This window comes from Notamacropus eugenii, chromosome 1 (genome assembly GCF_028372415.1).
Source record: "Notamacropus eugenii isolate mMacEug1 chromosome 1, mMacEug1.pri_v2, whole genome shotgun sequence".
In the NCBI taxonomy this organism is placed as follows: Eukaryota; Metazoa; Chordata; class Mammalia; order Diprotodontia; family Macropodidae; genus Notamacropus; species Notamacropus eugenii.
In genome coordinates this window covers 506059492-506074381 of record NC_092872.1, presented here as the reverse complement: position 1 = coordinate 506074381, position 14890 = coordinate 506059492, and the positions used below count along the sequence as shown (strand labels likewise).

General features: G+C 33.1%; 1 protein-coding gene across 4 annotated transcripts in view; it reads left to right on the top strand.

Moving 5' to 3' along the window:
* GNAS (GNAS complex locus) overlaps nucleotides 1–14890 on the top strand; it is a 308988-nt gene that overhangs the window by 257276 nt on the left and 36822 nt on the right. The gene's annotated exons all lie outside the window — the stretch shown is intronic.

Sequence of the window (14890 nt, the reverse complement as noted above, 5' to 3'; positions counted from 1 at the left end):
TGAATGCCTTGACATATTTAAGGGGAAAAGTGACCTTTGAGTCTCATTTAAAATATGCATTTGTTTCTGTTATAGTAAATTCACTAACAAGATTAGTTTTTTTAAAGCATATTTTCTCTTCATAATTTCAATTGCTTTCTTTTTTGCCATCTGTTATGTGCCATGAGTATAGTATTTCAGGTGTGTGGCAATGTTTCAGGTTATCTGATCTCATCGGATAACTATCACCTAGCTGTGTTAAAAACAAATCTGTAATTTTTATGTAGTCAGACCTGATTCTTTGATATTGATTTTTGTGTAGAAAGACCTGCTTGATCTTTGTAATAGAAGATTATACGGTCATGCTATCTGTAGTGGAATATCGGGTTGTTTTTAGCATGAAAATATTTATACCTAAGCATTCTACATTAAATGAGTTGAATAGTCTATTAGAATAGCATCTTATTTTTAATTCTTGGTCTGTTTGGAACTACAAATAAGAAAGGAAGTTGATGTTTGTATTTAATTGGTTTTAGAACTATATTTCAAACCTTTATTTGTCCACTAACATGTGATCACTTAAGGAAAATGAAAGGTTGACATTTTGATGAGCTTTGCCAACATTACTTAGAACTAGTCAGTGGATTTTAAAACCTGAATTGTATAAAACATTTCCTTTTGAATGCAGTTCTAGAACAATAATGTCACTTTTTAGTTGAGTCTTTATTTAGTAGTAACTCATACCTGTGCAAAAGCAGATATTTAATTCTAATATGGAGTAATAAACAGGAAAGTTAATTTCATTAATGCTCTTTAGAGAATGTGATAATGATTTGAATACATGATTATCTACCACATATGAGGTTGGGTAGTATACCAAAGTAAACTTGTTTGTAGTCTTAAATTTATTTGTATAGATTACTAGACATAATCTACCTTTCTATTAGTAAAGTAACTTTTTTCAGGGAATGTACTTTTTAAGAAAGGTTCTTTGGGTTCTTGCCAAAAAGTGTCTTGTGTCAAAACAAAATATCTATTTTTTAAAAGAATATTACAGAAGGTTTTTGCAGGTGCTTTGTTATTGTTGATTTGAGCATATAGTGTTGTTGGCCAAGTAATGAAGAAAAGGCAGTGTTAACAAAGCATGTTTGGTGAGTTTGTTGTATTTTTTTAAAATGAACATTACCATAAATGCAACATTTACAAAAATCACCAGTAAACAGATTTTTATTGTTATCATTTTTGTGTTATTGATATGCACAGGCTAATTCCAGTTCTCATTTTTTTCCTGCAGTTAAGCAGAGGACCTTAAGCCATGAATCATTGATCTTTTAGAATGTGTTCTGTGTAATAAAGCACTATTGATAAAGATATAAAGAAAAAACAGAGTCTGGTCAATTCAGTTCTACTTGAATATTTTTTTTTAATATCTGCTATATACTTAGAGTACTATGAGGTGTACAAAACATAGTTTCACCATTATAGAAAGTCTTCCAACTTACAATCCAGACAAAAAGATGAGGCCTAAACAGTGAGAAAGTTAAGCAGCAGTACAAGGCAGTTTATGATTATGTACCATAAAAAGAGAGTAGTACAGATAATATATTAAGAGGTCTCAGAAGGGGAGACAACTTAATATGATTTGGAGGTAGTAGGACTTTTCTTGAAGGATAAGAAGTATTTATGTAGATGGAAAAAGAAGGTTGGCATTTCCTACAGGGAAGACACCATAAACAAAGGAACAGAAATGAAAATGACCAATGTAGTTAAACCAGCCTAACTGAAAATAAATTAAGATGGGTAGAATGTGGCAAGATTATAGAGAGCTCTAAATCTGTAATCCTATGAGCTAGTCTAAAATAGTTGGGCTAATGTGAAAATATGTTTAACATATATGTATACCTAGAGCCTATTTCAGATTGTGTGCTGTCTTGGGCATGGAGGAGGTAAGGGGGGGCATAGAAAATTGAAGACTCAAAAGCTTATGGAAGTGAATGTTGAAAACAAAAAAAAAGTAAAATAGTTGGGCTCTATACTGAAAACAAGTTAACTGTATGTTTTATGAAAAGGAAAGTGAAATGATTAAATATTTTGTGAAAATTAATTTCTTGACACTTAGTTTAGAATTCAGCTGTCTTGTATTAGGTTGATTTTAGAAATCTAGCTCTCCTGCTAATCATGGATCTATTCTTGCCTCAAGGAATTTAGCTGAGGCGTGGGGGTGGGAGTAGACAGGTTGCATATGAACACAAGGGAGTCAGGTCTAATTAGCCATCCTTCAAGGATGTCTAGTTTGCTCTCCAAAAGGGGCTGGTCTGTTATCTTTTGACCTTGCACCTGGACTCCAATAATGAGCACTTATTAAGAAGGGAGTCACTGATAGCCCCTGTTCCCCTCAGTGTCATGATGCTATCTACCCTATTGTGTTCTTTGTTCTGTACTCCCCAAAACCTATAAAAGGGGAACTGTCCTTTTACTCAGTGTCTTTAGCATAAATGGAGGCAAGTCATTAACCCATTTATTGATAGGCAGCATGCCCCTGCTAATAGATGTTATCTTGCTCAAAGCATTATCTCAGTTTGCCCTTTTGTTAAATTTCACTGGTGACACTTTGCTATTTTAAAAAAGTACCTAACTTTCGTCATTCATATAATTTGAAGGAACTCAGTGACAGCACTTATATACAGAAAAGTAGCATCAGAAATTTTTACAAATAGAAGTCTAAAACTGTACATAATGAAATGAAGTTATTACCTTAGAAAAATCTTCCTCGCTGTGCCACTACGTTCTTTTAAAGTTTTATTTGAAAGTAAATTATTAGAACTGTGATCTAATAAGAGCTATGAATTAAATGATAGTTAATGAATAAGTTATTACAAAATGGTAGATTTCATTGTCACTTGATAGAAATATTAAAACTAGGACATAGGCAATTTTTGAAAGGCTAAATTGAATTGCATTGTATAAACGAAACTGCATTTCCATTTTAAATAGAAAAGTAACATGTTAATTCCAGAAATATTTTTCCATTAAAAGTACTCTGGGATTAGGAAAATCAAATACAGAGAAGAATAACTGAACCTGTATTTTCAATGGAATAGGAAACTGCTGAGAAAATTCCCTGGGACTAATGAAGGTCACTGGAGACAGCTAGAGGGCTCAGTGGCTAGAGTACTGAGCCTGGAGTCAGGAAGACCTGAGTTCAAATCCAGCCTCAGACACTTACTAGTTGTTTGACCCTGAGCAAGTTACTTTCTCTCTATTTGCCTTAATCCACTGGAGAAGGATATGGCATGGGGGGTCATGAAGAGTCTGACAAGATTGAACAACAACAACAACAACGTAGGTTATTACCTCTCTGTACCTTTTAGTTGTAGAAAGTAGCCTAGAGCAGTAGTGTCAAATAAATAGAAGTGAATTCCTGCTGCACATATTGACTGAGAAAATCACAAATTAACATTATCTACATGGGATTGTATTTTGATTTATTTTGTTAAATATTTTCTAATTGCAGTTTAATCAGGTTCAGGCTATACTCTGTAGTTTTGCTGACCACATGAGAGATGAATTTGACACCTCTGGCACTGAGAGGTTAAGTGACTTACTCAGGTTCACACAACTTGTATGTGTTTTAAACCCAGGTCTTCCTGACTTTTAGACTGGCTGTCTATCTACCACCCCACATTGCCTCTCCAAAACTTTGATTTTTATTAGGAAAACCAAAATAAAACTATTTTCAAACTTTGCCTTATTATGTCTTTCTAGTACAGATTTCCATCTTTGTTAAACCAAGTATGTGATAATTTTTGCCTTGCAGATTGTACTAACAAGTGCTGATTGTATTTGGTATTTCATGTTTTCAAGTAATTTTAAAGTTCATTTAGGTTAGTAAAAATTTCAGACTTAATTTTTCATTTTGGTGAAGGAATCGTGGGCAGAGGATAAGGGAAGCACTTTTTACCGGAAGTTTGCTTTGTATTCCAGAAATCTTATTAACCTAAGAGAATTATAGTCAATTTTCTTGTGAAGTCAGGATTTTTGATCAATAAACAAGACAAATTTATTTGTAATCACAAAGAGAATATTTTGGTTGAGATTCACTTTTTTATAAATTGGGTTAATGGTTAAGGCAGTATCAAATTTATGATAATTTATGAGCTTGTCTGTTTTGGGGATGTACTTTAAATTTAATGTTTAAGTATAAAGAAACCAAGTTGAAGAAGGAAAAAAAGGTTAATTGGTTAATATTTTTTAATTAATTGTTAGGTACAACTTAAATTAAGGCCTGTCATGGTAAGAAGTCAGGATGGGAAAATAGTATGAAATGAATAAAAATATTAGATGAATTTACTGACATTTCACTTGACTCAATTATATTTTAAGATAGTAGAACATTATTATCAAACTGATGACATGCCAGCAGGATGTTAGTTCCTTGAGAGAACAGGAACTGTTTCCTTTTTGGTTTTGTGTTTTTCATTCCAGTACCTATCACATAGCCAATCAGCACTTAATAAAATGTTTGTTAGGTTGAATTAAACTGAATTCTAAAAAAAAAAGAAAGAAAGAAAATTTTCCCAGGACAAATAACATTTGCAATTATTTTGAGTTTATATTTAGCATGACTTGGAGATTTTTTTTGAGGAATAATAGTTAGCAAAACTAATATGAAGTAGGAAACAGGTTAGGAGAAAGTATTTCAGAACATTAGAGACTTTTAAAATGTATTACCTATCTTTAACATCAAAATGTACTTTAGAATTAGGATATTATGGTGTACTTTCAATTTAAATATTAAGACTCAGAGGTAGCTAGGTGATGCAGTGAATAGAACAGTGGACCTGGAGTCAAAATCTGAGTTCAAATTTAACACACTTACAGACACTTAGTAGCTATGTGACCCTGGACAAGTCAGTTAACCTCTTTACCCTGGTTTCCTGTAAAATGGGTATAATAATAGTATCTGCCTCTTGGGATTGTTGTGAGGATCAAATGAGATATCATTTGTAAAGTGCTTAGTGCAGTGTTTGTGCTTAACAGAGTTAAGTGTTACATAAATGCTGGCTATTATATTATCATCTTCTTCTTGCTGCTGCTGCTGCTCCAGTTCACAATAAATTAATCTATAATTATGGGTGTTCTGGGACACTAGAAATTCTGTGAAAAGCTTTTAAATATTCTTTATAGTTTCTAGAGAAGTATGGTTGCCAAGGTTTCTGTTAGCTTTAAAAACAAACAGAAAAACCATGTTTAGTTCTTGAGGCTGCTCATTTGTTTTGGATATTCAGTTTGTCAGCTGTTATTCTGTTTTCAAAATCTAACACCAACGATGATGTTTTCTTTCCTTAGTGCATGTTATTTAAGCAGTAGCTTTTTACATAATCATTTTTGATGGAAAGCTAACCTGGTGTATCATGTGTCTTGCTCTCCTGTCTCAAAGGAAGAGGCAGCCATAAAACTAATTCCGCTTGCTACCTGTCATCCCATATACATCATGCATTTTCAGTATCTGTCCATTGACTTCTTCCCTTCTGTCTGTTTTAATAAATACACAATTAGTTGTTCCTAAACCTAAAAGAAAGAAAAAAAAGTCCCTTGATACTTCTGCTGCTGTGTGACTACCATCCTATCTCTCCCATTTCCTTTGCTTTTGGAGAGGGGACAGACTTGAAGCAGTTATTGTTGTAATTATCTAAAATGTGCGTCTTCCCTAGTATATTTCTTTGCATGTAATAGATGGTTAATAAATATGTTGAATTTAAATTGTTTACTACCTGAGATGTGTTTGCTAATTATGAAGGAAAGCTGTAATTAATACTGAGTACCAGTGTTGAATGTAGACCATTTAATAGAGGGGGCAGATAACTCAGCTGTCTACAGTTCTGAGTGATGGAGCAAGTTGATAGAAATAAATCCTTTTAAATTTAATTTAATACAAAAATGTTCTAAGAATATGAGATAAAATCAGATCCATTGTAATATATAAATTTGTGAAGTAAATATTAGCATGCAGTATTTTTGTTTCTAAATATTTTTAAAATATCAGTCTACTAAAGATGTAAACACCAGTAGGGTTTTTTTTTGTTATTGTTGTAAATCATATGTTGTTTTAAAAGCTACATGTTTAGGTGATATGCTTCTTAATAAAACCTCACTTCCTAAAACTGTGCAATTCAGCTTCTGTTTCACTGAGAGGAATTACTTTTAGTCTGAAGTATAGTTATTTGGGGAAAACATTTTCTTCTCAGAAGCAGTCTCTAGAAGTACAATTTGTTCCATTTTGCCCTGAATCATATTATTATAATATAAATTTAATAAAGTTATCTGAAACTTTTAGATGGTGTTCAGGTCTTTGTAGAAGGATTTAAGAAGTAAACCATCTTTTGACCTTGTTCTCTGCATAAGTTATTGGTTGTATTTTTGTCTCTTTTTCTACCCAAATTGTTGAAAATTATATCAGCTTGATGCTTCCCTTCTTTATTGCCCCTCACTCACTTCTCAAACACTTGTGCTATAACTTGTGCAGTCATCACTCTTGAACACTCTTTTCTCAAAGGTCAACCAATGATGATCTAATTGCCTTATCTAGCATCTTCTCTGAATCTTTCCTTGACTTCCTTTTAACTTTGGTTGACCATTTCATCCTTGATACTTTGTCCTTCTTGACTTTCATGGTTTTCTTGACTCCGGCTGCTCTTCTTTTGGCAGATGTGTGTTACAATGTACGGAGTACTGGGCCTGAAGTCAGAAAGATTTATCTTCCTGAGTTCAAATCTGACCTCAGACACATACTAGCTGTGTGACCCTGGGCAAGTCCCTTAACCCTATTTGCCTCAGTTTCCTCATCTGTAAAATAAACTGGAGAAGGAACTGGCAAATCACTCTAGTGTCTTTGCCAACAAAACCCTGAAGGGGATCACAAAGAGTTGAACACAACTGGAAAAGACTCAGCAACAACACTCTTCTTTTCTCCTACCAGTCATAGGATCCTGGATGAAGAGTTGGAATGAACCTTAAAGATCATCCTAAACTCTTCATTTCACAGATGATGAAATTAAACCCAAAGAAATTAAGTAATATAGCAAAGGGACTATGTAAACATCAGTGGTCCTAAGCCAAACATTACCTACCTCACAGAGTTATTGTGGGGAAATGCTTTGTAAACTTCAAAGTCTAATGAAAATATGAGACATTAAATGCTGGAGCGTGTATAGTGTAGAATGGATGGAAATTGTCTAGTTCAAATGGACTTGACAGGTATCAAAGTTACCTCTGGTACACATGTATGTGCACTACATATCTATATGTTTAGCAGAGTCATCTTCCTGATCACTTTGCAAAGTTAACTGAGAAAAATCTGACATTGATAGCTGCTTTATAAAGTCCAAAGAAAAGGTATTTTTCTTACTTTTTGCTAACCAGACACAGCATAGGTCAGAATGTTGTCCTAATGCAGTTAAAAAACATTACTTGCGTATTCCATTTTTTTTCTAGTTGTTAAGGACTTAGAGAATTAATCTTTGCTGGTCCATTCTCTGTAGCATTTATGTTAGATTAAAAAAAACTCCTGAAAGGACTCAGTGTATCCTGAAACAAAAGCATGATATATTATAATTTCCAAGACTTACTGGAGAGAAAATAACGTATTGGGTCCATAGGATAAAGGACTCTGAATCTTTAACATCCAGTTGTCTAAGCAAAGGCCTCAAAAGAAAAGCAAATATACTCTACCATATAAATTATGAATAACTCTAATGAGGGTCAAATAATCTAGATAGTATATAAACTAAAGGTTTTGGATTAGGTAGCCACTTGGGTCCTTTCTTTCTCTAAATCTTAGGATTCTATGACTCTAAGCAATTGTTCTGAGATCTCATATAAGTGTCTATACTAATTATTTACAAAAATAGGTGCTACCCAGTGTTAAAATTGTCCTTGATAAAGAGGGAAGAGTCACTTAGACATGCACAATTGCCTTATTTACTGTACTATTTTTTGAATAGTTAAGAAAATATGTAATGCCCCAAACTTTATCTATTTTTTGTAATTTATTTGTAAATTTTGATGTAAATAAGATAATGGGAATAGTCTTATGGCAGAGTCATCTTTGTAAGTTCAGAGTCATGAAACAATGGTTTTTATGGGATGATGTGAAATGAGCAGCATAAAAACACTTTAAGTGTTAAAATACCATATAAATGTCAGTTATTAGTGTGAGATGTACTTTTAAAAGCATTTGATATTCTTAGTCACTTTTGATATGTTGCTAACTGCCTCATGTTAGAAATTTATGGGTATTTATATTATTAACATTTTTCATATTTCATTTGATTCTGACTCCCCTACTACAATGTGTTACTTTCCTGGTAACATCCGAAATGTATTTTTCTTCATGTGGTATTCAAGGACACATTTTAAAAGAAAGAATATATGTCAATCAGATGGGATGTTTAGAAGGAGGAAATAATAAAATCTCACATTTGTATGGAGTTTTACTATTAGGTGAATCTCTTTTGAGTAATCATTATTTCCATTGAAGGAGCTTTGTAGTGTTCTGGGTTTTGATGCAGTCAGCAACTGTCATCCTCAAACAGATGTATTTGGAGAACCTTATTTTTTCAAATCTCTTCTATTTAGATCTTGTACAGTACGCATTCCATGATAGTGCTGAGCAGCTTTGGTGACCGCATATCTTCCTATTTTATGCCTTCTTTACCTCTAAAGAGGGCACTAAACTATTATCTCTATGGCTGTTGTATTCAGCAGGAAATTTTCTATGTCCTTAATATGCTTGAGAGAGTACATGTATAAGGACAGCCACAAAGGTCACGTTTTGCTCTAAGGTGTTAAATAATTATTTGCAATAATAGAATCTCATATTCTCTATACTTTTGATGTCACTCTATACTTTTGATTTTATAGATTTAGTCTACTGAGGAGAATATTTTCTGAAAACCTGCCTATTCCCCCTCTTTTTTCCATTAAGTATATTCTTGATACATGTATGGTTCATTCTTATGAAAACTTTATAAATATTAGAAAGTAGGCAAAAGCATCTATGTTTGTAGATTTTTCTCCTCACAGTTTTTTTTATTTCCTCTATTATTACTTTTCCCATTCATCCTTATTTAGTTCCATTTTACCAAATTTAATTTTAAAAATTTAGAATTTAGTCTACACAGTTGGTGGCATGGTACAAATTTCAACCCTAAACCAAAAGTGTTAGAGAGAAAGTGAGGTTATACATTGGGTTTCAGTTAATTTCCTAGATGATAATATTAAGTGAACTGTGAGAAAATTCCTTTCCCATGTATGTCTAAAGAACAACGTGGTGGAGTGGGAAGAATACTGAATTTGGAGTATAGAATTTGGAGACTTGGCTTTAAATTCTAGCTCTGTGACGTTAGGCAAAAATCATTTTATGTCTCTTAGATCTGTTTGGTTATCTGTTAATATGAAATCAGTAATCCTCTGACTATTCATGTAAGATTGATGTGGAGTAAGCTTTGAAAACCTTAAGGTACTACATGAGTAGGAGAAGGAATTATCTTTTCAGATTAGTTGAAGGAGGCAGAAACAGAATAGAGACACAGTCAAACAAAAGACAATTTGTGTAGACTACAGAATGTATAAGGACTGTTTTAGGTAGTAGATATGTAAAGACATACAAGATAAAATAAATTCTGCTTTGGTGTTGCCCCATATCCTTCCCCGTCTCCTTCCCTGGACTTGTTTAGGGAACTCCTAGTGAGGAAACTCCCTCTTACCAAAGCAGTTCAGCATCTTATGATTTAAGAGAAGGATATTGAAATTGAAATTTGAAATGACTTACCTGGGATCATAGAGTATTTTAGAAAAGGAATTTGAATCTAATTCTTCTTGACTCTAAAGCCTAAAGCTCTCTATTGACTATGCCATGCTGCCTCTCTAAATATTATTTCATTATAGAATACACGTATTTTATGTTTTAAAATTGATAGGGACAGTTTCCTCACTAGGAGTTCTCTACACCAATGAAATCATGTGCCTGAACCCAAAAAAAAGGTCATTTTTACCTGTTTTTAGAGACCAATAGAACAACTGTGCACCTCAGCTAGTTCTTCTAACCCCCAAATACTTTGCCAATGTCCCTACAAAAAGCTGGAAGTACTAATTATAGTATTTCAAAACAAATGGAAATCCTGGAATTGTTTGTATTTGGTATTCTGGATCATAGTCAGAAGTACAGGTACAAGATTAACAAACTTTAAGTATTCCACTTTGAAAGATTTGGGGCTCAGAACTTTCATGCTAGTTGTGATGTAATTATCATTTTTAACAACATACTTATTTTTAGATCAAGAAATTCTAAGTGTGTGATTCATACCAAGATTTATGTTTTTAACATAGATGTACTTTTCTTTCATTACTGTATCTCGCTTTAGATTTTAAAGTTTCCTTAAGATAAATAAGCAGTTCAGTTTGCTTTTAGTACTTGATCCTCCCGTTATAATGTCAACCAACTAGTAAATTAAACCAATTGTGATTTAATCAGAGTATCAGAATCAGGGTTGGGATAGGGACTTGTGATTTCATTTGTACAGGGGACTCCCAGATGAGGAAATTTCCACTGTCAATACAGATCAGAAGCTTTTCTACAACTTAGTCTTGAGAGATTGTATAGAACAAAGAAAGCGTAAATGACTTGGGTAAGTATGTGTGAGTGGCGACACTTAAACCCAGGTCTGATTGTTATGAGATCAACTCACTATGAAAATTTCAATGTTTATCTTCTGTCGTTTTTCAGCTTGCATTTAAGTTTTTTGCTATACTTTTTATTGCAATTGGAGACTGCTGGTTTCTGTCTATCCTAATTTGCTTATTATCACAATTTGGGATTCCCAGCCTTGGATCACTCTTTAAAAAAGGGTCCTTTATAAATCTAACTTAATAATAGGAATAGGAACAATAATAATAGGAATAGGAACATTATTTTTCATTTCAATTGGTGCCCTTAAATTTGAGCTTTAGTAGCTAACCTACAAAAATCTACTTCCATGGTTAAAAAAAAATCTATAAAATACAGAAATTATGTTAAAATAATTTAGGGCTGAAGTTATAAAAGGTATGACTGAAACATAGTAATAACAATCAGTTAATTTGTATTCTATTTGCATTTTTACATTTATTATAGGTAATTTATTTCACTTCCTTACCTCTGTTGCCATGTCCATGAAGAAATGAAATGAATTCTTTGGAGAAGTAAAGCTTCCTCTAGCCTGTCTTTGTAAAGTGATTTGCCTTTTCTATAAACTTTCAGCATAAATGATGATGTCTATTTTCTTGATTTTAGGAATTATCTTATTGAAAATACTGATCACAGAATCATAGAGTTAGAGTAGAAGAAGGGATCCCAGAGGTCGTGTGACCTCTGTTTTAAGGATGAAAAAAGAGGTGTAAAACAATCAAATGACTTAACCAATGTCACATATGTAGTAAGAGAGGTCATCTTCCCCCCCAAATCCTAACAAGTAAATATTTTAAAATCCACACTGATGTAAAATACTTTAGGAAATCACTAATACACTGTAAAGAACATCTTAAAATAGAAACATTATTCATTAAATACTTGACCAAAATGTTGACATTATTTAAAGTATTTCTAAGCGACTGTCATAGGAAAATTTTCATTCAGTTTGTTTTATAACGATAGTTTATATTTATATATAGGGATTTTAAGGTGCTTACAAAGAGCTTTTCCCATAACTAATCTTGTGAGGTAAATAATATTGGTTATTATCATCTCCACTTTTCTGTAAGAAAGATAGATTCAGAGAGGTTAAGTGACCTACATAAAGTCATAATACCAATTAATGGCCAGACTGGCATTTGAATCTAAGTTTTCTGACTCTTAAGTCCAGCACTCTTTCAACTATACCTCATTACCTCTTAAAATTGTAGAATACATCAGAAAAGCAGTATTAATATGAGCTATCTACTAGGTTTAGAGATAAGCAAATGGATTTCTGATTTTATCCATTTGGATGTTCCCTCTAATAATGCAGTTTGCAGCCTATTCATCCCTATCAATTCCACATAACTCTTGTCTATTTTTCCTGTGTTTCTGTTGTCCATAGAAGGTCCATCCAACACATCAGAAGCCTTTTTCACTTTCTTATAACATCATGAGGCTACCAGTGAGGCACTCAGATTGCCTACCTGTTATCCTTACATTCACCATGTGACTGATATGTCTCTTCTTATCATACATTTCCCCGATCACATCTTTTACTCTTTTTTAAAAATTCTACATTGGTTATATGTTGCAATCTACCTATGTCCACTATGCACCTCTCCATTGCACTCTACTACTCTTTCACTTGTTTGATGACAATCTATGGTACCAATCTCATTAAAGTGAAGTGGGTATTATGACTGATATTCATCAAAACTCATATAAAGAAAACATTCTTTAAAGGAACAATAAATATCATAACAATAAAAGTGTTTTAATTTGGCATCTTTGTAGAAAAATACAATTGGAAATTTCTGTTTCCATGTCTAAGAGAGTCTCTACTTATGCCCATCTTGTCCTAACTGTCTCTGATGAAAAGTTTTTTATTTATATTTTGCTTACCCTATTTGTAGTATAAATTCTCCTTTATTGATTATGATACATACTTTTTTTTCATCCAGACCTCTTGTTTCATTAATGTCGGGAACTCCAAGGAAGGAAACTCCCTCTATACATGGAGATTTGCAGCTTTTCTGCAATTTATATTTTTGGAGAGTTGCATAATAATAACAATAATAGAGATAATAGTGATAAGGAGGAGAAAAAGGATTTGTACAAGGACTAGGAACAAGTACTAACATTTATTTAGAGCTATAAGGGTTTAGAAAGGGGGGGGGTCTTATTTAAGGGATTAAGACACTTGTCTAGGGTCACACAGCCAGTATGTATCAGAGGCAAACCTGAACCCAAGTTTCCTGATTCCAAGGTCTATCTTCTATCTACTATGTAATACTCTTTCTCAGTCTACTGTAAGATGTTCTTCTTTTCTCTGCCAACTCTAAGTACTAATTATGGAATTATAAACCTAGAGTTGGAAGAGATTTTAGAGTCCATCAAGTCCAAACCCTTCATTTTATTTATTTTTTCTCCAGAGATTCATTTAATCATACAGATCCCAGGGGGAAGTTATTCCTACAGTATTATTCACTGGAATAGTGCACTCCTTTTGAGTGCATATGAACAGCACTCGGGTCTAAAATAAGCCTGCAACACGTTGGGAGTTTTTTCTTTTTTCTTTTTAATTTTTGTCTTCTGAACTTAAACAGCCCACTCTCCAAAAAGAGCTTTTCTATATACAAAAGAGATCACAAAAAGAGGATAGTATTTGAAAACTTCAATTTCTTCCACACCACTTTTCTTCTTATTATTTAATAATTGTGTAGCTTCCCAAACTGTCCTGTTTGTCTGTGCTTCCTTCTGAAATTCCTTCCTTTCTCCTCTGTTCAATAGATCTCCTTTTTCCCTTTTTTATTTGGCATTATCATTATTACCCTCTTAATCGCTGTCTCCCCCAATTAAAAACAGAAGGTGGGGGGAGGACTTTTGTAACAGCATACTGAGGTTAAAAAAAATCCAGGCTTTATCCATTTCAAAAAATGTTATGTTTCTCTCCTTGCAGTCAGGAGGTAAATAATATGCTTTATCGTAGGTCCTCTAGAGACATATTTCATCATTGCTTTGATCAGAGTTCTTAATTCTTTCAAAATTGTTTTTCTTCACAATGTTATTGTCATCATATGGGTTGTTCTCCTGATTCTGCTTATTTTGCAGTTCTAAGGGGTGTCTGAAAGTATCTCTTTCATAATTTCTTATAGCACAGTATTTCATTTCACTCATATTTCACAGTCTTTTCAGCCATTTGCCATGGATGAGCATTTCCTTTGTTTCCAGATCTTTTCTTTTTTCCTTTTAATCTGCCCTTTGGGATCAAGCAGTTTGTTTAGCTTGTAACTATTCCCTTCTTAGTATTATCCTCCATCTTAATCCCACTTTGATCTCAGTCTCTACCAGTCTTCCTATTGAATTTAATCAATTTCTGCACCTAACTCTGTGTTTATATGTGTTTGTTTTCAACCTTACTTTGTTAAGAATGTTCTTAAAAAGTTCTGCTTCCTTCTAATAAAATAGTTAAAGTTCCTTTACACTTTTCCATTATTCCTTTCTACATTTGTATATTCCTTATACCTTCCTTTTTTTCCCTCTTAAAAAAGAACCAATTCACCCCCTCTTAAGTCTCTCCATGCCTTTTGAGGACATTAACATTCTGAGGAGACTCTTGAATTTTCTCCCCTTAGTAGCATTTTATAATCATATAACCCTTTTCAATTGCTCAAACAAATTAACCTTTCTAGGTTTATTAAACATATAATTTTATTTAATTTATATATTAATATTAATTATTAATTAAATTATTTGATTAATTTTAATTAATAAAATATATTAAGTATTTATTAATTTAATATAATATATAATTGCATTTAATTTTATGTGTAATTTAATATTGTATGTTTATCCTTCATTGCCAAAGAAGATCATGCCATCAGAGAAATAAAGACTTGACTTGCACTTGACTTTGTTTTGAGTGAGGGAGGACTATGCAGGTCAGCAGCTTCACTTCTCCAGAGCCATCTGAATCCAGTGACCAGATATTCATCAGGATGACTAGAGATGACCCAGGATGAGGCAACTGGGGTTAAGTGACTTGCCCAAGGTCACACAGCTAGTGAGTGTCAAGTGTCTGAGGTGAGATTTGAACTCAGGTCCTCCTGGCTCCTGCACTGGTGCTCTATCCACTGCACCACCTAGCTGCCCTAATTTAATATATCATATATATCTAGATTTATTAAAACTCTTAGG